This window comes from Salvelinus fontinalis, chromosome 5, assembly GCF_029448725.1.
Source record: "Salvelinus fontinalis isolate EN_2023a chromosome 5, ASM2944872v1, whole genome shotgun sequence".
NCBI classification, from domain to species: Eukaryota; Metazoa; Chordata; class Actinopteri; order Salmoniformes; family Salmonidae; genus Salvelinus; species Salvelinus fontinalis.
The window spans coordinates 8,830,606-8,853,591 of NC_074669.1; the positions used below are offsets into that span (position 1 = coordinate 8,830,606).

Here is a 22,986-nt window from a genome sequence, read left to right on the forward strand (position 1 = left end):
GCGTGTGTCCAAGCAATGCTAATGCCGGGGTCCCCTTTCTCAGAAAATCGCCAAGGCTCGGCGGCGCGTTTTGCGGACCGCAACGGTTCAGGTATGCACCTCTCTCTATCAAATCATTCTGTACCGAATGAACGCGGAAATAAACTCATGGTGAGCACAGTCATGTGACAAACCGTTTGCTTGCTGGATTAGGTCGCGTACCTATCGCGCTATGACGGTGAGCAGCTGTTATTGGCAAAGCGCCAGTAGGTGAAAAATGTAGGCTAATTATCCTGGAATGCCGTGGCAGGTAGGCAACAGTAGACTGCTACAACAAGAACCGACGGCAAGGTACAGTGAAAGGCACTTCAAACCAAGTGTTTGCTTGACCCTCAAAATATGGTGAGTGAAGTCAGCTGACAGATAGCCTATATCCTCTTTGGAGTAGCCTACATCCTCTTTGTAGTAAGTAGCCAAGTTGGTCTCCTTTTCTGCACGACAAAGCATTTTCTGCTTATTCTATTTGAGACTCTCCCACATCACATGCTCTTCTCAGTCATGTCAAAGTTGTCCTTGTCCCATTTTCATTTTGTGTAATGGGAATAGAACTTCCACTAGCCTATGTGTCTTTAATTAGACTATTATGGAATAACCAGGTAAATACCAATGGTATAGTAACCATACCTATCGAGTTATGAGGTTCTATGATCAATACATTTTTTGTTGTTGCTGTGACTAGGTGATGGGATGATTTGACTATATTAACTCATGTATTACGGTAGTATTTTCCAGATCTAGGTTCTCATTATGGAAGGAGCCTCTCCAATGAGAATTAAGGAACTCCTGAGACACTGCAGATGCCAAACTGGCAGCATAGAGCAATCTTTAATTCATGGGTTTGTCTTTTAAGAGGTTCATTGACCTAATTACAAACAGCCAATCAGAGAAAATATATCAGACTATCTAGAGGTATATATTTCTATGCAGACAGTCAAAGTGATGCTGCCGGTGATTATGTTCTATATAAAGCAAGTGTTAGTCCCTATACAGTGCCTTCAGAAAGTATTCATATCCCTTCACTTTTCCCGTATTTTGTTGTGTTACAGCCTGGGTTTAAAATTGATTCAATTGGATGAGAAAAAATTCACTGGCCAACACAAAACACAATGTCAAAGTGGAATTATGTTTAAAAAAATGTATACAAATTAATTAAAAGTGAAATGTCTTCAGTCAAGTATTCAACCCCTTTGAAATGACAAGCTTAAATAAGTTCAGTAGTAAAAAAGTCAGATAACAAGTTGCATGGACTGAGTGCAAAATGTGCTTAACATGATTTTTGAATAACTACCTCATCTCTGTACCACAGACATTCAATTATCTGTAAGGTTCCTCAGTCGAGCATTGAATTTCAAACACAGATTCCATCACAAAGACCAGGGAGATTTTCCAATGCCTCGCAAAAAAACTGATATTTTAGCATGGTGAAGTTATTCATTGAACTTTGGATGGTGTATCAATACACCCAGTCACTACAAAGATACAGGCAATTTTCGTAACTCAGTTGCAAGAGAGGAAGGACACCACTCAGGGATTTTACCATGAGGCCAATGGTTACTTTAAAACAATTAGTTTAAAGCTGCAATATGTAACTTTTTGGGGCAACCCAACAAAATTCACAGAAATGTGAGTTATAGATCTGTCATTCTCATTGAAAGCAAGTCGGACGCGGTAGATCTCTTCTATGTGCTACAGTATTTCTATGCTTTACGTTTTTAACTTGTGTTTTTGTGTCTTTTGCTTAATTTTTTTACTCCAGCTTTAAACAGCTGAAAATACAATATTTTATTATAAACATGCATCCTGTTTGCAACAAGGCACTGAAGTAAAACTACAAAACATTTGGCAAAGAAATTCACTTTGTTCTGAATACAAAGCATTATGTTTGGGGCAAACACAACACATCACTGAGTACCACTCTTCATATTTTCAAGCATGGTGGTGGTTCCATCATGTTATGGTATGCTTGTCATCGGCAAGGACTGGGGAGTTTTTCAGAATAAAGAAATTGAATGGAGCTAAGCACAGGCAAAATCCTAGAGAAAAACCTGGTTAAGTCTGCTTTCCACCAGACACTAGGAGATGAATTCACCTTTCAGCAGGGCAATAACCTAAAACACAAGGCCAAATCTACACTGGAGTTGTTTACTAGGAAGTCAGTGAATGTTCCTGAGTGGCCAAGTTGACTTAAATCTACTTGAAACACAGTACTATATACAGTACTGTATATGGCAAGACCTGAAAATGGTTGTCTAGCAACGATCAAGAACCAATTTGACAGAGCTTGAAGAATTTTGAAAAGTATAATGGGCGAATGGTGTGGAAAGCTCTTAGAGACTTAGACGAAAGAGATATATCATTCTGTATTTAATTTTCAATAAATTTGCACAGAAAAAAACATGTTTTCACTTTCATGGGGTATTGTGTGTAGATGGGTAAGCAAGAAAATCGACCTAATCCATTTTGAATTCAGGCTATAACACAACAAAATGTGGAATAAGTCAAGGGGTTTGAATACTTTCTGAAGGTACTATATATCCTAGTTTCAAAAGGAAGTCTGGATGATTTCCCTTCGTGCTGCTGCCAGACGCTTTATCAGAAATATGAAATATGAGGCTGCAGTATTACTGTATGAGAAAATGTAAGGAAATGACGACGCAACACCAGATTGCAGAAGGTGATGTGGTATTGATGATGAAAATGATTACAAATCAATTATTACGGACTTCTGTTGTCTGCAAAATGAGCTCAAATCAATCAGGCTCTTCTTTCCTCTGACAGACAAGTATTGAAATCCAGAATCAACCCAGTCAGCTCACTTATATTGCTGGTTGAATTTAAAGGCTAAGCATCTTCAGGATTGTTGTTTTATATAATTATTATTATTTCTGCTCAGGTCTGTGATAGGGTGTATTCAAGCACACTAAGGTCAGAACAAACATGCTAGGGTCTTGGGCATGCACCCATGACTGGGTAAGTGATAGCTGAGATTGATCTGAATTTTTTTAGTTCACCTTTATTTAACCAGGTAGGCTAGTTGAGAACAAGTTCTCATTTACAACTGAGACCTGGCCAAGATAAAGCAAAGCAATGCGACACAAACAACAACACAGAGTTACACGTGGAGTAAACAAACATACAGTCAATAACACAATAGAGAAAAACAAGTATATATACAGTGTGTGAAAATAAGGCAATAAATAGGCCATAGTGGCAAAATAATTACAATTTAGCAATTAAACACTGGAGTGATGGATGTGCAGAAGATGACGATGAAGATGAAGATGGATGTGCAAGTAGAGCTACTGGGGTGCAAAGGAGCACAAAAAAAATAACAGTATGGGGATGAGGTAGTTGGATGGGCTATTTACAAATGGGCTATGTACAGGTGCAGTGATCTGTGAGCTGCTCTGACAGCTGGTGCTTAAAACTAGTGAGGGTGATATGAGTCTCCAGCTTCAGTGATAAAAAAAAAAAAAAAACGTTTTTGATTTATTTGTATTTTTTTTTGCAATACGTTCCTGTCATTGGCAGCAGAGAACTGGAAGGAAAGGCGGCCAAAGGGGGAATTTGCTTTGGGGGTGACCAGTGAAATATACCTGCTGGAGCGCGTGCTACGGGTGGGTGCTGCTATGGTGACCAGTGAGCTTCGATAAGGCGGGGCTTTACCTAGCAAAGACTGACAGATGACCTGAAGCCAGTGGGTTTGGCAACAAATATGAAGCGAGGGCCAGCCAACGAGAGCATACAGGTCGCAGTAGTGGGTAGTAGATGGGGCTTTGGTGACAAAACAGATGGCACTGTGATAGACTGCATCCAATTTGCTGAGTAGAGTTTTGGAGGCTATTTTGTAAATGACATCGCCGAAGTCCAGGATCGGTAGGATAGTCAGTTTTACGAGGGTATGTTTGGCAGCATGAGTGAAGGATGCTTTGTTGCGAAACAGGAAGCCGATTCTATATTTAATTTTGGATTGGAGATGCTTAATGTGAGTCTGGAAGGAGAGTTTACAGTCTAACCAGACCCCTAGGTATTTGTAGATGTCCACATATTCTAAGTCAGAACCGTCCAGAGTAGTGATGCTGGACAGGCGGGCAGGTGTTGGTAGCGATCGGTTGAAGAGCATGCATTTAGTTTTACTTGCATTTAAGAGCAGTTGGAGGCCACGGAAGGAGAGTTGTATGGCGTTGAAGCTCGTCTGGAGGTTAGTTAACACAGTGTCCAAAGAAGGGCCAGAAGTATACAGAATGGTGTCGTCTGCGTAGAGGTGGATCAGAGAATCACCAGCAGCAAGAGCAACATCATTGATGTATATAGAGAAAAGAGTCGGCCCGAGAATTGAACCCTGTGGCACCCCCATAGAGACTGCCAGAGGTCCGGATAACAGGCCCTCCGATTTGACACACTGAACTCTGTCTGATAAGTAGTTGGTGAACCAGGCGAGGCAATCATTTGAGAAACCAAGGCTGTTTAGTCTGCCGATAAGAATGTGGTGATTGACAGAGTCGAAAGCCTTGGCCAGGTCGATGAATACAGCTGCACAGTATTGTCTCGTATCGATGGAGGTTATGATATCGTTTAGGACCTTGAGCGTGGTTGAGGTGCACCCATGACCAGCTCTGAAACCAGATTGCATAGCGGAGAAGGTATGGTGGGATTGGAAATGGTCGGTGGTCTGTTTGTTAACTTGGCTTTCGAAGACCTTGGAAAGGCAGGGTAGGGTAGATATAGGTCTGTAGCAGTTTGGGTCTAGAGTGTCTCCCCCTTTGAAGAGGGGGATGGCCGCGGCAGCTTTCCAATCTTTGGGGATCTCAGACGATACAAAAGAGAAGTTGAAAGGCTAGTAATAGGGGTTGCAACAATTTTGGTTATAATTGTAGAAAGAGAGGGTCCAGATTGTCTAGCCCTGCTGATTTGTAGGGGTCCAGATTTTGCAGCTCTTTCAGAACATCAGCTGTCTGGATTTGGGTGAAGGAGAAATGGGGGAGGCATGGGCAAGTTACTGTGGGGGGTACAGGGCTGTTGACCAGGGTATGGGTGGCCAGGTGGAAAGCCTGGCCACCCGTAGAAAAATGCTTATTGAAATGTTCAATTATCGTGGATTTATCGGTGGTGACAGTGTTTCCTAGCCTCAGTACAGTGGGCAGCTGGGAGGTGCTCTTATTCTCCATGGACTTTACAGAGTCCCAGAACTTTTTGGAGTTTGTGCTACAGTATGCAAATTTCTGTTTGAAAAAGCTAGCCTTTGCTTTACTAACTGCCTGTGTATATTGGTTCCTAACTTCCCTGAAAAGTTGCATATCGCGGGGGCTATTCGATGCTAATGCAGTGCGCCACAGGATGTTTTTGTGCTGGTTAAGGGCAGTCAGGTCTGGAGTGAACCACGGGCTATATCTGTTCCTGTTCCTACAATTTTTAAATGGGGCATGCTTATTTAAGATTGTGAGGAAAGCAAGCGGGAAATTAACGTCAATGTCTGCTGTCTCCCACAGATATGGTATGGAGTTTTGTCTGCAGTCACCAAGAGAACTGGCATGTAGTGGAACAAATAAGAGAAGAATGCCGGAAACAGTCTGTGTGTGATGGAGAGGAGATCTCAATTGCCAATGATAAGTAATAGTGTTTAACATCTGGTGTTTGAGGTTTGTTACAGAAGTTAGATACAGTACAGTAGTAGATTTGCTCAAGGGGTTTACAGTTGACTTCTTGGCATTATGGGTGTGTATTATTCCCAAGGGAAAATAATACCTTTCCTACCTCCCTGTTCTACAAACCTGCATGAATATAAGGCTATACCCTAGACATGTGTTGGTTTCAACTATAGAGGCATTTAAGTATTTTTCCATTGTCAGCCAGAGTGTCTGAAAATGTTCCTACTTTTTGACATCATAGTCATTTAGCAGACACTCTTATCCACACCAGTGAACAGTGACCTGACTGACAAACAGCTGGATGATTGGTCAGGCAGCTTGTGTTGTTGTATTGTGAGTCGTGTCTTGTTGGCTGTGATCCCATCTCCACACTAGAGCTTTATTTATTTATTCTGGTCCAGCAGAAGGATCTCTGACTGTGATTTTATCAGCTCACCAATGTTTTTTCCTTCAATTTTAACGCTTTCAACGGCTTTTCTTGCATCACAAGAATGTTATTTTTCCATTAATTTAGGGTCAAATCCTTACTTGACCTCTGTGTGTTAAACTAACATTGGATTGATGTCAATGCCTAATGCACGGGAAAATCAGTTATGTTGAATACTGTATTCACACTACAAAAACATTTCATCAGATTTGTGATCTCTTTCTCTCTATCCCTCTCCCTCTCTGTGTTTTGTTTGAGTTGGAGGTCTGTCTTCAGAGAGGGATAGACCATTTCTGTTTTGTCATGAGTGGATTATGCCTGTGATGAGACAGTGAGGGGATTGAGGGAAGAAGCCACTGGCCTGGCCTGCCCTTGTCATAAGGTGTGTGTGTGAGTGAGACACCAGAAGTGACACCCACAAGAATAGTAAACAAACAAAACATTTACCAACTGGGAACATTTTGTTTGTCCTCACAGGGTCAAATGCTATTTCTAAGGGTGTTAAGGTTAGAATTAGGGTTCAGGGTTAATGTTAGGTTTTTGGGTTCATGTTAGCGTAAGAGTATGAGTTAAGGTTTAGGGAAAATAGGATGTTGATGTTGGGATTGAATTGTGTCCCCACAAGGTTACTGAGAGAGTGTGAGGATCTGTGTTTATTGCACAATAACCCAATACTATATCACATGTGATATAATATTAGCAACTGTTGGCCTGGGCGCCTGGGTGTCTGTGTGTGTGTGTGTGTGTGTGTGCTGAAAGTAACATTTTGCCCCAGATAGTGTGCTGAGAAGCTGTGGTTAACCTTGAGCGAGAACAGTATGCTTTCTATCCAGGTGCAAATAGCTCAAACAATGTTACAGAACTGTCTGACCTCAGTCTCCAGGGTGTGGGAGCGTAATCTACACAGCAACAGCGCCGGACACCAAGGAGCGCCAAGAGGCTGGGACCAGCCTGAGCGCCGGCGATAGGCTGAGCAAAGTTTAAACCACGCTCAGCCTCTACTGTGATAGGCCAACAGACGGGTTGGAACTACTTCTATCACGGTATAAGAACAGCTGTTTACTTACATCCTGCCAGTTCTCTGTTCTGCCCTGCGAGGTGATACAGAGAACCCGTATATACGAAAATTGCATTTACCATTTATCGCTTGAGTTTAATAAAAATACTTAAAGTATATTCGGTGACTCTGAATCACATTTTGTCCTGATACCAGATTTGAATTGACGCAAATCCCTTATATAGTGACCCCGACAGTGATCTGGTGAAGGACTTCTCTGGGCATTGGCGTGCCAGGCAATTGACCATTGCTGTCGTCAGACGGGTGTGTCTCACAACTCCAAACCGGTCAACTAAAAAGGTAAGCAGACACCTATTGTAAAAAACTAAAGTTCTGCACATTGGCATTATCCAAATTTAGTTTTGTGAGGCACTTGTTTGATGTAAGTAACCAAATGTTATTAGTTTATATTGGTAAAAAACATAAGGAATACATAGTGGTGAATGCAATTTTGAATGGCCAAGTATTCAATGATATGACAGTGAATGCAATGTACTAGGTAGACCAGAAGTTCTACTTGATGTGTGTGTAGGCCAGAAGTTCTACTGATATGTGTGAGGGTGGGTCGAAGAACCTACTAGGGTGAGTGTGGATGAACGGCAATATAACGTGTATGTAATGTATTAGGTGGGTCGGCGTACCTACTGGTTTGTGTGTGAGTAAGTTAATAAACTTGCTGAGCGAATGAAGGTTGATTATAGAATCAATCGAGTGAGTGTAATACATTAGCCATTGGTGGGCGTACTGATGGCGGTTTGAGTGAATAGTAATCCAGGCCAGAAGTTCTGTTTTATACTATTACAGGCCAGAAGTCCTGTGTTATATTGGAAATAAGATAAGTTTATCGGGCGATTGTAGTGCATTGGGTATTAAGTCGGCGCACTGATACCAGGTTTGAATGTCCCAGAAGGAATTAAAGGACCAGAAGTCCTGCAGACCAGAAGTTCTGCGTTATATCATTGAGTATTGAGGGGGTAGTATTATTTACGCAAACTAGAGACGTGATTTTAGATAAAAATTGACCCTGAATTTACATGGTGATTGAACCCGCCTTCTATTAGAACAGTTCGATAAATAAAATACGTTAAAAATGACTAGTCAGGAGGTTGATAAAGTACTGAAAACATTGAAGTCAACATTAGAAACTAATGGAGGAAGAGAGGTGAGAAAAAATGTATAGAGAATGGACTGAGGAGGGCAGCATTGCCTCACATAGCAGGCTCCCAGTCGACGGGGAGCCCGGAAGAATACTAGACTGAAACGTAAAACATATAAATCCAGTTCCGAGTGGAAACAAGAGGGAGAGATACGGTTAGTTAGTGTTTATGTAGGATATAAACTGAACGTTTAATAGCTTGTTTAGGTTGAATTGAAGGACTGATCCATTCTGGATGGTAGCGAGGCGATTTCGATGTGATGCGTTGTGTTGCCTAAATGATCTGCTGGAACAATGTATAGAGACTGGAGTCATATTTAAATTACTGAACCATGGAGGACGGTTGATGACGGAGAGATACGATAAAGTTGTGCCCATCGGAATGTTATTATTCTTATGGATTGACTGACATGCAATATAAATTTAGCGAGGTACATGGTGTTTTAAAAAGTTGGGAGTGGAGAAAGTTGAAAAGTTGATTTTACTTTTACGATAGTTTTGGTGCAAAACTCATTTGGAGTAAGGGGTATGTTTTTGCCTAGAGGCAGGAATAAGAGTTAGTTTTGGTGTGGGCTACTAATTTTCAGGGTAAGTTGCTAGAGGCAGGTTGATTTGTTGTGTAATAACGTAAAACTGCGTCATTACGTGGGATACACAATAACGTTACTCAAATGGATTTGACCATTGTTCAGGTACACTCTTTTCTGTACTTCTGGCAGTATAATTTTGATTGAGAGATGTTGATTGATGTTGTAAATTCTATTCAAGATCCAACATTTGTGATAAATTAATTTTGGTTTATCGAACTCGTACTACTGCCTGTTGCAGTTAGCCAACAATGATTTACAATTCGTTGAAAGTTGCTGCGGCCTGAACACGGGCTGAGCGCTGGTTGTTGACATCACTCACAATGCACTTTTGCAACCAGGCAATGATGTTGTGACTGAGGGTGGGACAGAGAAAATGGTTTGTGTCATTTAGAGGGAAAATGCGTGCATTATAGCTTTGAGCCACTTTTCACAAGTTGTTAAAAGTTCCAAATAGAATTTTAAAAGTAGCTGAATATCGTCAGGGTAGTCTAAAAAGATGCTAAAACTATCAACAAAAATTGCTAGGTGGCCATTACGGATTGTTGGCGCTCACTGGGCTGTATTTTGCTATAAGAGAGGAAGGTCAGAATAGTTGAATCGTAAAAGTTTATGATAGCTCTTTATTGATTTTTAGTTTGAATGTCTAGGTAACACCAGTGAAATTTAACAGGAAGTTAAGGTATATTAACATGCCGGTGGAGCTGATTTAATGTTAAAGGGACAGTTATAATTACTAGGTTTTGTTTGTAGTAAACGTTGGGTTTGAGGGGATTTCCATGTTTCCCAGAGACAAGATATCTTAAAAGGCTACACAAACATATGGAATATTAGAAGTTTTGTTTTCTGAGTTTTCATAAATACGTAAATTTTTTAGATAAAGGGTTCTTTATTTTGTCTAATATAGTAAGGAACACTTCTTTAAAGTGGTGGTATGGCTTGGGACTTCTGAGGTGGCTTTGTGGTCTGATCAGCCACATTGGAAAGCCATTTGAATGGAGAATCTAAGGTCATTGGCGTCTGAGTTAAGGTAATATGATACAACAAGGTGGTGAAATTAATATTATGGATAGTGGTGGAGGATGAAAAGTCACTTGAGGGCGCCATTGGTCAATTTATGGAGGTTTGAAGTGCCCACTTCTCTGTTCATTGCACTATGCTTGGCTGTGGAATGGGTATAATGGCTTCAGGGGGTGATGGAGGTCCATGCCCGGGTTGGGTGCACCCTCTATGCGGCCCCCTACCCCCCCACCCTTGATTGTCCACAAGAGGGCGCCATTGGACATTTTAAGCGGATTTTAAGCATATGGGCCTGGGAACACAATGATAATTAGTTAGGATACGTTAACATGAGTCTACTTTTTTTTTTTTTTTTTAAGTATTTATGTTAAGCCAACAGGGCAGGAAAAAGATGAACATAGAAAAATAGTGATTTTATAAGGCTAACCCATGTTATTGTTAGATAAAATACAGTGGACTCCTGAATGAGATATTTCATTAGTACAGAAAGCATATGATATGGTTAGCATTCGTTTTGGCCTCATTTGATCATAGTGTGAATAGTATAAAGTGGACGGGGATATATGACATCTGTGGTGATTCAGGATTATTGATAGGTTAAATAAGGTTCGATCCTGTGTATCGATCCTAACATGTATCGATCCTATCTCGATCCTATGTAAGGACTTTCAAAATTGCCACCATAGACATGTTTTTTTTTTGTTTTTTTTGTAATTCCATGGGTTCAGATAACAGTGAGACACTTAGTTAATGTTTGGGACCAAGCTACAGACAGATAAGGGAAAGGGCAGACAGAGGGGCCCTCCCCACACTGCTGAGACCTTGAAGGTTGGGAACAGAGAGATAGGAGTGACACAGACTGGGTCACGGTTACTGAGGGGAGACAGAGGGAGTGAAAACTTAGTTGGTTTCAGGAACTAAGGGGCAGCACTGATAACTTTTAAAGTAGATAAGATACTTGACAGAGAATTGTTAGATTTGCGCCAGTATTGATACGAGGGCGGAGCCATGTATCAAAATGGGGATGGAATAGGGCACTTTGTGGTGTGGCCTATTAGTTAAATATCCCTAGAGTTGGTTTACTAGGATAATAATGGAGGACATTCTAGCTAATCAGATAGAATAAATGAGAAATTGTTTGTTAACCAAACCTGTATGTCCAAGATTTTATGCACTACAGGTGAATTACAGGAGAAGGGGATTCATGCAATCCAGTCCATGAGGAGAATAGGTGGAATGCAGCCCCGTTGGGAGGGGCCAGACCAAGTATTCCTGGTGACAGCCTTTGCGGTGAGAATAGCTGAAAGAACTACCTGGGTTCATATCGCACATTGCAAGAGGGTAAGACACACTGACACTGCCGAACCATCACAGAGTTAAGGAGAAGAACCGTAGCTAATAAAGTTCGGGGGTCAACTCCTTAACGAAGATTTCCCTGACCCCGCCCTCTCATCACTGTGTACGTTCATAGAAGTGGAAGTACTGTCTGGCCTCTGACTGCTGATATGTTCTCTGGGAGAGGGTGAGGCTTTACAGGACTGCTGGTCGTCCTGAGCTGTCTGATTGGGATACGATGGGGATGGTTGCCATCACAGTGCTGCCAAAACCACCACCAGTTCCAACAGGCCAAGGCCGGGTTCAGCCGAACTCCTCCACCACTTCAAGACCGGGTTCCACATCGTCACCTAAGCTCTCCAATCCGGTACAGATAATAAATGTAAAGGATATCTCAGATAGCGACCAATTGGGGACTGAAACTGGCTATGAGGGTAGGGATAATATGTGGTTAGCCTATATGAGGTATACAGCCAAAACACTTAACAGAAAAGACTGTGTGATCTGTGGACATGCTAGACCTGTTCTGGCTACTCACCCATTTGCCCTTAGCAGTGGGGAAGGTTGGATGTGCATATTGGAACGTTTCTACCATAATAAGCCAAATTCAACCCTGTGTAAAGCTCTGAGTCTTGTGTTCCCAGAAGTTCCTCCCCAGAAGGCACCATGGGGAGTTGAGGCATATGGGGGATATTACAGCTGTATCACTGGTACAGGTATAGACTATGGGAGGCTCTCTACTGCTGACTGCATCACTAATGTCACTATTAATGCCACCTGGCCCGTTGAAGGGCTGAACCAAACTAGAGGTGTTGCTGATGTATGGTGGATGTGTGGACCTGCCAGGCGGTTGACCCCTATTTTGAAAGGAGACTGGCAGGGCACATGTGCTTTGGGCAGTCTGATAACACCATTGACTATTATTGAGGTTACAGCTAACCAACTCCTGGGATCTGCACATGACACAGAGGCTCGGGACCAACCCAGGAGACGGCAGAAACGTGACGCTCCTTGGTCCGAGGGTACAGATAACATCTACACCAACCTGTTGGGGTCCCAATAGGGGTCCCCCACGAATTCCAGGCATTAAACAGGAATGATGGCCTGTGGCATTTGTTGCCCATTACTGGCCCAGCTATTGTTGATGCTAAGAAAACTGCCTGGATCAATTATATATACTATAATCAACAACGATTTGTTAACTACACCCACACCGCACTTATGGGGATGGCTGAACAATTGGATGCCACCTCTCGAACCGCTAAACAAAATAGGCTAGGAATAGACATGATTCTGGCCAACCAGCGAGGTGTTTGTAAAATGTTTGGAGAACAATGTTGCACGCTTATCCCTATCAATACCAGTCCGGATGGGAGCATTTCAAAAGCTCTGAGAGGGTTGGAAAAGTTATCTGTGGAGATGAAGGGTTTTAAAGGTGTGGAGGAGGGGGCACTGTTCTCCTGGCTGGGTGGCTGGTTTGGTGAGTACACTGCATTGATGGTTACTGGATTTCTGACCCTGATAGTTGTATTTCCTATATTAATGTGCTGTGCTGTGCTGCATGTATTATCCCCTGTTTGAGGAAATATTTTACAGATGTTGCGCACGCTGCGGTTATGATGCCACTGCTTGATCACGGGGGGGATGCTGAGACTGCCTTGGCAGAGGATGATCCATGGTTTGCTATATAATTTTTTTTTTTAAATGCTTATTTTTAGTTTAATTCATTGCTTTTTGTTTCACAATATATCCTTGTAATCTTTTACCCTGTATGTTGTCCTACCTTATGTCAAGGTTTACATTTCCTGGGTGGGTGTTAGCCAACCTAGTACCTGTTAGGTGTAGCACGGTGGACTAGATGTTTTTTTATTCTTTATACAATAAGGTGTGTTTCTTTTAATCTTTGTATTCTGAGTGTGACACCAGGGTGTCAAAAGGGGGAGTCGAAATGCAGCTTAGCGTATATCATTTGTTGATTGGTGTAATTGTTGATTTAAAAAATATATATATAATAATAATTAATTAATAATAAACGTTTGACTATTTTCATGAAATACTATTAACATATGACTATACTGTGACCGCTGAAGTAAAGGATAATGAGTGACACCCTAGGGGTGTCTAAAGGGGGACTCCTAAAAATCCCTATGGTATCTAATATGTTACTAGGGTAACGAGAACGTGTTCTGAATGGTCATTAAAGGTTTAAAGTTCCTGGGTTCATCAACAACCTGGTATGTATGTATCGATCATTGAACCTGATGGTTTCTGTTTTAATTTACACCACTTAGGGGTGTAAAAAGGGGGAATTGTGAGGATCTGTGTTTATTGCACTATAACCCAATACTATATCACATGTGATATAATATTAGCAACTGTTGGCCTGGGCGCCTGGGTGTCTGTGTGTGTGTGCTGAAAGTAACATTTTGCCCCAGATAGTGTGCTGAGAAGCTGTGGTTAACCTTGAGCGAGAACAGTATGCTTTCTATGCAGGTGCAAATAGCTCAAACAATGTTACAGAACTATCTGATCTCAGTCTCCAGGGTGTGAGAGCGTAATCTACACAGCAACAGCGCCGGCCACCAAGGAGCGCCAAGAGGCTGGGACCAGCCTGAGAGCCGGCGATAGGCTGAGCAAAGTTTAAACCACGCTCAGCCTCTACTGTGATAGGCCAACAGACGGGTTGGAACTACGTCTATCATGGTATAAGAACAGCTGTTTACTTACCTCCTGCCAGTTCCCTGTTCTACCCTGCGAGGTGTTACAGTGAACCCGTATATACGGAAATTGCGTTTACCATTTATCGCTTGAGTTTAATAAAAATACTTAAATTATATTCGGTGACTCTGAATCACATTTTGTCCTGATACCAGATTTGAATTGACGCAAATCCCTTATAAGAGAGCGAGAGAGAGTCATGCTCAACATGAGCTTCTGATATATTTCATATTTTTTTGTTTTTAGAATGAGATAAACAATCTAATCGAAAAAGAATTCCAGACAAGAAGTGATGAACAACAACTCTATTCATTCAGAATAGAAGAAAAAAATAACTTTGCGCCTCAAGTTAAGAAGTTAAGAAGTTTTGAGTCTAGCTAGCTAGCTACACAACAAAGACCTAGCCAGCAGACTAACAAGCTAGCCAGAAGAAACGAGCTAGAACAAACCTAGCAAGGGCAGTTATTACAACTACATCAAACGACCAAACTGAGTGAGTAAACCAAAAAGGAGCACGGACTAACTTTAAACATATCTTCTGTTTTTTAATGTGAGGATTTGTCACTCTTTTTGCTAGTTTTTGAACTAAATTAGCGCTAGCTAGCAACAGCAGCAGACGAACAAATCTGTTGCCATGGCAACGGGGCAGCAGCAGCAGTCGTAGCAGAGCCCACAGGCACCATGTCCCCACTCCCCCTCAGCGCTGAGTCCATTCTCTACCCTCCAGAGGCCAAAAATGACACAACGAGGAAAGCTTTTAAACAGAAGCTACTAGAGGGGAGGCCAGAAACCCTTTTTGCAGACCTCTACAAAAACGGTGACGTGAGTAATCTCATCTTCCTCACTGACCAGCCAAATGCATGGCGCTCAGCAGTGTGCTCTCACTACCCATCCATAAAGAAATAGGGAATCTGTAATGGGTGAAAGCTGGAAATCAAAGAGACGGACGACCCTGACAGCACCATGATAACAATCAACCTCTACAAGACTGGGACTGTCATGGTGCAAGGTAACATTAGGCTGTTTGAAACAGACTTTCAGACCATTAAGGAGAGAGCGGAGAGAGCGAAGGACACCACCAGTGACATGCCCTCCCACAAGACAAACTCTACCAGCACCACCCTCACCCCTACTCTCCCCACCCAAAAAGGCACATCCAGCACCTCTCTTCCCACCATAGTGGAGGACACGCCCCAGGAGGAGAGCGACCCCCTCAGTGCAGAGCAGGCTCAGGCCCTCCTCACCACCATGGCTGCCATGAGGGATGAGTTCACCAAACTGGAGGGGGAGGTGGTCCTGCTCAGGGAGAGCGTGAGCAAACAGCAACCAGACAACCACACCTTAGAGGAGCTCCTAACCAAGGTGAGGACAGAGCAGGACAGCAGCCTTGCAACACAGCTGAAAGAGGTTCAGCAAGAGAGAGACGGACTCAAGAGAGAGCTGGCTGATCTAACAAAGGAGGTGAGAGAGCTCCAGAAAGACAGGCAGAGCAGCAATAAGGAGCTGACCACACTAAGTGAGGAGCTGCAGGAGAGAAAGAGAACAGAGGACAGGCTGCAGGAGCAGTTAGACCACCACCCTATGACCTGCCCTCACACAGCAGAGGAGTCCACCTCAACCAGCCAGGCTTCCCCAGCCCTGCCTGCTGCACCCCTCCTCCCCAACCCACAGAACAGCCTCCCGCTGACAGTGGCAACGACACAGACAAGCCAGACCCCAGCTCCAAGTCTCTCAGAGCCTTCACAGTCAGCCGACTCTCTCAGACCACAGTAAAATCACAGTGTATCTGAGAAGAGCAGAACCCAACCATGAAGCATCATGGCCCAATAAATTACATGGTACTAAACAGGCCTATAGATGGAGTGCAAACAGTACAGACATCTCCCAAAAAGCAATTAGTAGCCAAAAAATACAATCTCTCCTGGACAACTTTTTAGTCTTAACATTCTCCTTCAGCAATGAAGGTGTAAATTTGGCCGTTTGGAACATAAACTTTATATTTGACAAATTAGCCTCTTTGGCTAATTTAAAGAAGCATAAGAGCAATCCAAAAATAACAGATAATAAAAAATGGTTTGATAATGATTGCAAAAATCTAAGAAAGTCATTGAGAAATATATCTAATCAAAAACACAGAACCAGTCAACAAAAATATACGCCTTCAATATGGGGAAACACTGAAGCAATACAAACACACCCTAGAACAAAAAAGGAACAGCACATTAGAAATCAGCTGGATGGTATTGAGGAATCCATAGAATCAAACCACTTCTGGGAGAATTGGAATAAATTAAACAAACCTCATCATGAGGAATTGGCTATCCAAAATGGGGATATGTGGAGAAATCACTTTGCAAACCTCTACAGCAATATAACAAAGAGCCCAGAACAAAAATATATACAAGAAAAAGTACAAATCCTTGAATTAGCAGTCAAAGACTATCATAATCCTGTGGATACCCCAATTACAGAAGAAGAATTATTGGAAAAACTATGCACTCTCCAACCCAAAAAGGCATGTGGTGCTGATGGTATTTTAAATGAAATGATCAAATATACAGGCCACAAATTCAAATTGGCTATACTCAAACTCTTCAACATTATCCTCACTGCAGGTATTTTCCCCAATATTTGGAACCAGGGGTTGTTCACACCAATCTATAAAAATGGACACAAATTTGACCCAAATAATTACAGAGGAATTTGTGTTAACAGCAACTTGGGGAAAATTCTCTGTAGTATTATAAATAGCAGACTACATCATTTCCTTGACGAACACAAAGTCCCGAGCTGAAGCCAGGTTGGATTTCTAAAAAATGATCGTACAACAGACCACATTTACACCCTCCACACTCTAATTGATAAACAAGTTAACCAAAACAAAGGCAAAATCTACTCGTGTTTTGTTGATTTCAAGAAACTATTTGATTCAGTTTGGCACGAATGTCTTTTTTATAAACTAATAGAAAGTGGTATTGGAGGGAAAACATATGATTTTATTAAATCAATGTACACTAAAAACAAATGTGCGGTTAAAATTGGCAACAAGCAAACAGACTTCTTCTCTCAGGGGCAGGGAGTGAAACAGGGCTGCCCAATAAATCCAACACTATTAAACATCTACATTAATGAATTGGCAAAAACATTAGAAGAATTGGCAGCACCTGGTATCACCCTACACAACACTGAAATCAAGTGTCTGCTGTACGCAGATGACCTGGTGCTGCTGTCTCCCACTAAAGAGGGGTTACAGCAGCACCTAGATCGTCTTCACAGGTTCTGTCAGACCTGGGCTCAAACCGTTAACCTAAAAAAAACTAATATAATCATATTCCAAAAAAGGTCCGGAAATAAGGATGACAGATATAAATTCTATTTGGACACAGTTCTATGAGAACACACCAAAAACTACACATATCTAGGACTAAATACCAGCAACACAGGTAGCTTTCACATGGCTGTGAATGAGCTGAGAGACAAAGCAAGAAGAGCATTCTATGCCATTAAAAGGAACATCAAAATTGAAATTCCAATTAGAATCTGGTTCAAAGTTTTGAAGTATGAACCAATTGCTCTATATGGCAGTGAAGTATGGGGTCCACTCTCTAATAATGAATTTACCAAATGGGACAAACATCCAATCGAAATACTGCATGCAGAGTTTTGCAAGACTGTATTGCAAATACAAAGAAAAACTCCAAATAACGCATGTAGGGCAGAATTGGGCCAATACCGTCTCCTCATTCGAATAGAAAAAAGAGCCATCAAATTTTACAACCATCTAAAAACAAGTGACCCCAAAACATTCCATCACACAGCTCTACAATGTCAAGAGATGAAACAAAAGAAGAGTCACCTCAGCCAGCTGGTTCTGAGGCTCAGTTCACCAACCCAAACCAATCCCATAGAGCCTCAGGACAGCCCTCAGAAAATCTGGCCCAACCAAATCATCACAAAACAAAAATAAAGATATATCACCTATTGGAAAGACACCACAAAAAATGTAAGTAAACTTCAATTCTATTTGGCTCTAAACAGACAGTACATGGTGGCAGACTATCTGACCACTGTGACTGATAGAAAACCGAGGAAAACATTGACTAGGTACAGACTCAGTGAGCACAGTCTGGCTATAGAGACCGGTCGTCACAGACAAACCTGGCTGCCCAGAGAGGACAGGCTGTGCTCACTCTGCTCCAGGGGAGAGGTAGAGACAGAGCTGCATTTCCTATTACACTGTGACAAATACTCAGACCTAAGAGAATATTGCTTTCCCAAAATTATAATTCAATACAAAGAATTTGAAACTATAAAAGATTAACCAGATGCTGTTGGTCCCACCATTTATTTATATATAAATATAAATTTTGTATATTTATACATTTTATTTTTCAATATGTATACTTTGACAATGTAAGTAATAATGAACTTGCCATGTCAATAAGGTCAATTAGAGAGAGAGAGAGCGAGAGCGAGAGAGGAGGTGGGGGCGCTAGATATCAGCCCACTAGGCCTAAAGATGGCCTAGTGGGCTGATATCTAGAAAAACTGATTCAACAAGGGCTTGATGATTAGTTGACAAGTGGAATCAGGTTTGCTTGTCTGGGGCCACAATAGAAATATGTTCTGTTGGGGGTACCACTGGGCAAAAACTGAATCAACGTTGTTTCCACGTCATTTCAACCCCAAAAATATAAAAGTGATGACATTGAATCAATGTGGAACACTCATTGGATTTGCAAAAAGTCATAAACGTAAGGGCATTTCATGTTTTAACCTAAATCACATGACATGGTGACATGTTTTGTTATATTCACGTTGAATTCACACTAGTTGACAATTCAACCAAATGTAAATCAAAACTAGACGTTGAACTGACGTCTGTGCCCAGTGGGTAGGCCAATATTCAGTTAGTGGAATCAGGGAATTTGTTGGTAAAACAGTTGTGTTAATAATACCAGTGACGGAGACTTCTGTCTTGGTTTTAACCTGGAACAACTCAAATGCACTCTTCCTGACTGTCCGGTGTTGTTCTAACAGCAGCCATAAGAACCTTGCACTCTGGAAAAATCTTACTGCTGCCCGTGGGCCACAACCCTGTAACAGCAAAGTAATAGCAGTTTTAGTGTAAAATGCATACTTATGTATTACAATGGTGTGTGTGTTAGTTAAATACTAGTATATTCCTTGTATGACCACCAGGTGTCACCAAGCTCATTCAGAATCTTCCAAGAAAATTCGGCTGACTGTTCATCTGGCTTCATTCACACCAGAGATCCCAGTAGTTATCAGCAGTGGATTGAGTAAGTGTGTTGGATTAGATAAAAGCACGGAGGGACTTCACAAACAACCCCTTTGAGACTTTTTTTGTTGTTGCTTTTTACAGTCCTTGATCTTTTGTCTTCGCTGATAGGGCCCTTGGCTTTGAATAACATGACTGAATGAGTGTGTCTAGTAAGTGTGTTTCTCATCACAACCAACGTGATTCTGTGTGGCTACAGGGACCTGTATTGAAGACAAGCTGTGAGTGTGTTGATAGAGATTTAGTAGGAGCAAACTGGCATCCGCTTCCTTTCCCATCTGCTAAGTTTCAGAGTTAAGCTGTGGATGTTCTAACAGACTCCGCAGGGATCCAGTCCTGGGCCATTGTTATTTTATTACTGTGTGTGTGTGGTTATGTGTTTCTCTGTCTGTCTGGAAAACTGGACAGTGGAAAACTCCACTTTTCACTCACTGTTAGAAGTTGCAATATTGTACTAATGGAGGAAACCATTTATTTTCTGAGAATATGGCCACAAATGAGTATTCATAGAAGAAGAATTCAACAAAAACCTGAATTACTGGGTCTGATCTCATCACTGCCCAGTCACTATGCAGAGGATATTTGGCATCCAAGCCTTGGCTGCAGTCTATGAACATCCACAAGAAGGCAGGCAGTGAATAACTGAGCCTCTGTAGAGGAGCCAGCGCTGAGATAAGCCTGTGCTGTGCTTACATTTATTAACCTGATATTAAATCTTCTCACCTCCACTATGTGTTTCATACTTCTATGCCAGGACATTCACGAAGGCCAACCCCGTAAATATCCATCTTTATCAGTCCTAATTCCTTTTTACGAAGTAGAAAAATGTAAATGCAGCACTATTCCTGCCATGCTGATAACTAATGTACTGTATTTCTCATGGAGGGATGTCACACATTCTGTGTGTGGGTGCAGTGTGTTTAATTGAGGAAGACATTCCCCAATAAACCCATCTTCACACAAACGCCAGGGAATCTTGAAATAACCCAGGAGGTTGCTGAGGGAAGGAGTGCTCATAATAATGTCTGGAATGGAGTAAATGGAATGGCATCAAACACTTGGTTTCCATGTGTTTGATACCATTCCACTAATTCTGTTCCAGATATTACTATGAGCAGGTCCTCCACAGTTAAGGTGCCACCAGCTGCCTGTGGACAGTACCACAGGAGGTTGGTGGCACCTTAATTAGGGATGACTGGCTCGTCGTAATGACTGGAGCGGAATCAGTGGAATGGTATCAAATACATCACACACATTGTTTCTATGTGTTTGATGTCATGGCATTCGCTCTGTTCCAGCCATTATTATGTGCCGTCCTCCCCTCAGTAGCCTCCTGTGGACAGTACATATTCTAAGTTAACTAGGCAGGTGAAGGTGGACTGTGTCAGTTACAGTGAGTAGCCCCCTGATGGATTGCATTGTTTCCAATGACAGTCGTGTTGCTTTGAAGAGTCGACCTTGACTGGGTAGGTAAAGTCTATTTATTGAAGTCATTACACATTAGGTGTGAACAGGCCTACTGTAAATCGATATTTTAATGACTGGGGTTTGAGTAATCTCACATAATTATGTTTGATTATTTATGCCCGTTCATTTTGATTATGCCTAGGAATACCTGTGCCTTGTTTATGGTAGAAATGTGAAGACAAATTTCTGTCCCTACTGTAGAACTGAGTGTAGAACACAATGCCAGGGTAAGCCACTGACTTTACTGCAGACATGTCTAACACAACGATGTTCCCCAAGAGAATTTGAAGGTTAGATCAATTCCATTAAGCACATCCTAGACCTGCCTCTCTCTGTGGATGGCATTGAGCAGCAGTCAATCTTATATAAGCTTCTTAACAATCAATGTTTCGTTTTATTTTCAGATTCTAAGATCCTGTAAGGTAAAATGCAGGCATCCTTACAATACTGCATGCCACAACAATATGGAAATAGATCATTTATTCATCAATCAATAGTTATGTTCCCACAGGGGTTGTTCTATAGATCATTTGGCCTAATGAAGTACACACTGTACATTTCACCACATATGGGCTTTCAGTTTCTGTTCCAGTGAACTGTTATGACACACAATATCAAAACTATGAGAACTAACTCAGACTAACATCAGAACAACACCTTGTCGTTCATTCAGGTCCAATTAATATTAACAGATTATACCATGATTTATAAACAACTGGAAGGCTTGTCTGTCTCAGGTTGCGTCCCAAATTGTACCCTATTCCCTATAGAGCCTGGTTAAAGGTAGCACACCCTCAATCTGTTCATTAATCATTAGCCAGGACATGACAATTTGGTTGGGGTTTCCAGGTAACCACAGAGCTGTGGAAGAATAGTTTATGCGTGTTACTCTTGTTCCCTGCATGTTTTACTCTGTTGCTGCTGAATGCATATAAATACCTTCCACATTGTTGTGTTATTTATCAATGGTGTTGCTTTGACAGGCTTGAGCTACTGTTTCTGTTTTAAGTCTTTAGGTACTTACTTTGTTTCCAAACTTCTGTTCCTGCCCGGTTAGGCCGGCTCTCTCTGGCTGTGTGGGCGGAAGGTGTGCCTGGTAGCCTCCATCTCACTTTCCTGGCTCTGCCTTTGATTCCTGGCCGCGCGCCTGGCCTCTGAGCTCACTGAGAAATGCTATCAACTGTCTTTCGGTCAGTCGGCCGGTCGTGGTGGCATCCACAGGTCCTTCACCCTGTGTTTCCAGACACATTAAAGCACCGCTTTTATTAATACACTTCTGATATGACATTTTACTCTTCCTGGAATTCCTCTGTGAAATTCACTCCCTTGCCATTTTCAAGGCCCCTGCAAACAAAAGTCAAACCACCACGGACAACGATCTGTTTCACCGTCTCCAATTAACTTATGTTCGATTGTATTTCCAGGTGACCCTGTTCTTAAAGGGATAGTTCACCCAAATTACGAAATTACACATTTTGTCAACTGGATCCTGGACTTCCTGATGGGCTGCCCCCTGGTGGTGAGTGTAGGCAACAACAACTCCGCCACGCTGACCCTCACCACGGGGCCCCTCAGGGGTGTATGCTTAGTCTCCTCCTGTACACCTGTTGTATATAGCCAAGTTATCCTTACTCATTGTCTATTTATTATTACTTTTCTTATTATGTGTTTTACTTTTCTATTATTTCTCTTTTCTTTCTTCTGCATTGTTGGGAAGGGCCCGTAAGTAAGCATTTCACTATTTGTCTCCACCTGTTGTTTTACAAAGCATGTGACAAATAAAAATGTGGTTTCCTTACCAATCCATGCTTATTTAAAAAAATGTTTTTAGTTGCACTGTTTCAAAATGCTAACGTTTTAGCATTTGTGGCACAAGTCCCAGTACCGATATTAGCATTTTTCGTGCATCATATCCAAATCATCCAAAAGTTTCTAAAATGTATGCCTGAAAAACGCAAAAATCGGTACCATGACTTTCAGGCATTTGTGGTACAAATCCCATTTTAAGTTATGGTACGAACATAATTTTTCACGCATCATGTTCAAGTCATCTGTGGCTATCTTTGAGCTTTCAGATGATTTGGACATGATGCGCAAAAAAAATGTTAATATCAGTACCAGGACTTGGATGTGATTTTTGCCACAAATGCTAAAATGTTACCATTTGGAAACGGTGCCATGTAAACTAAACCAAAATCACAGATCGCTGTCAAACCTTGTCCATAGACTG

At 41.8% G+C, this 22,986-nt stretch overlaps 1 long non-coding RNA gene across 1 annotated transcript; it reads left to right on the forward strand.

Moving 5' to 3' along the window:
• The first annotated feature begins 1 nt into the window (after position 1).
• LOC129855037 (uncharacterized) lies at positions 2-14,105 on the forward strand. The gene is made up of 2 exons (XR_008759411.1): positions 2-91; positions 5,529-14,105. It is a non-coding gene; the product is annotated as an uncharacterized LOC129855037 (long non-coding RNA).
• The last annotated feature ends 8,881 nt before the right edge of the window (positions 14,106-22,986 follow it).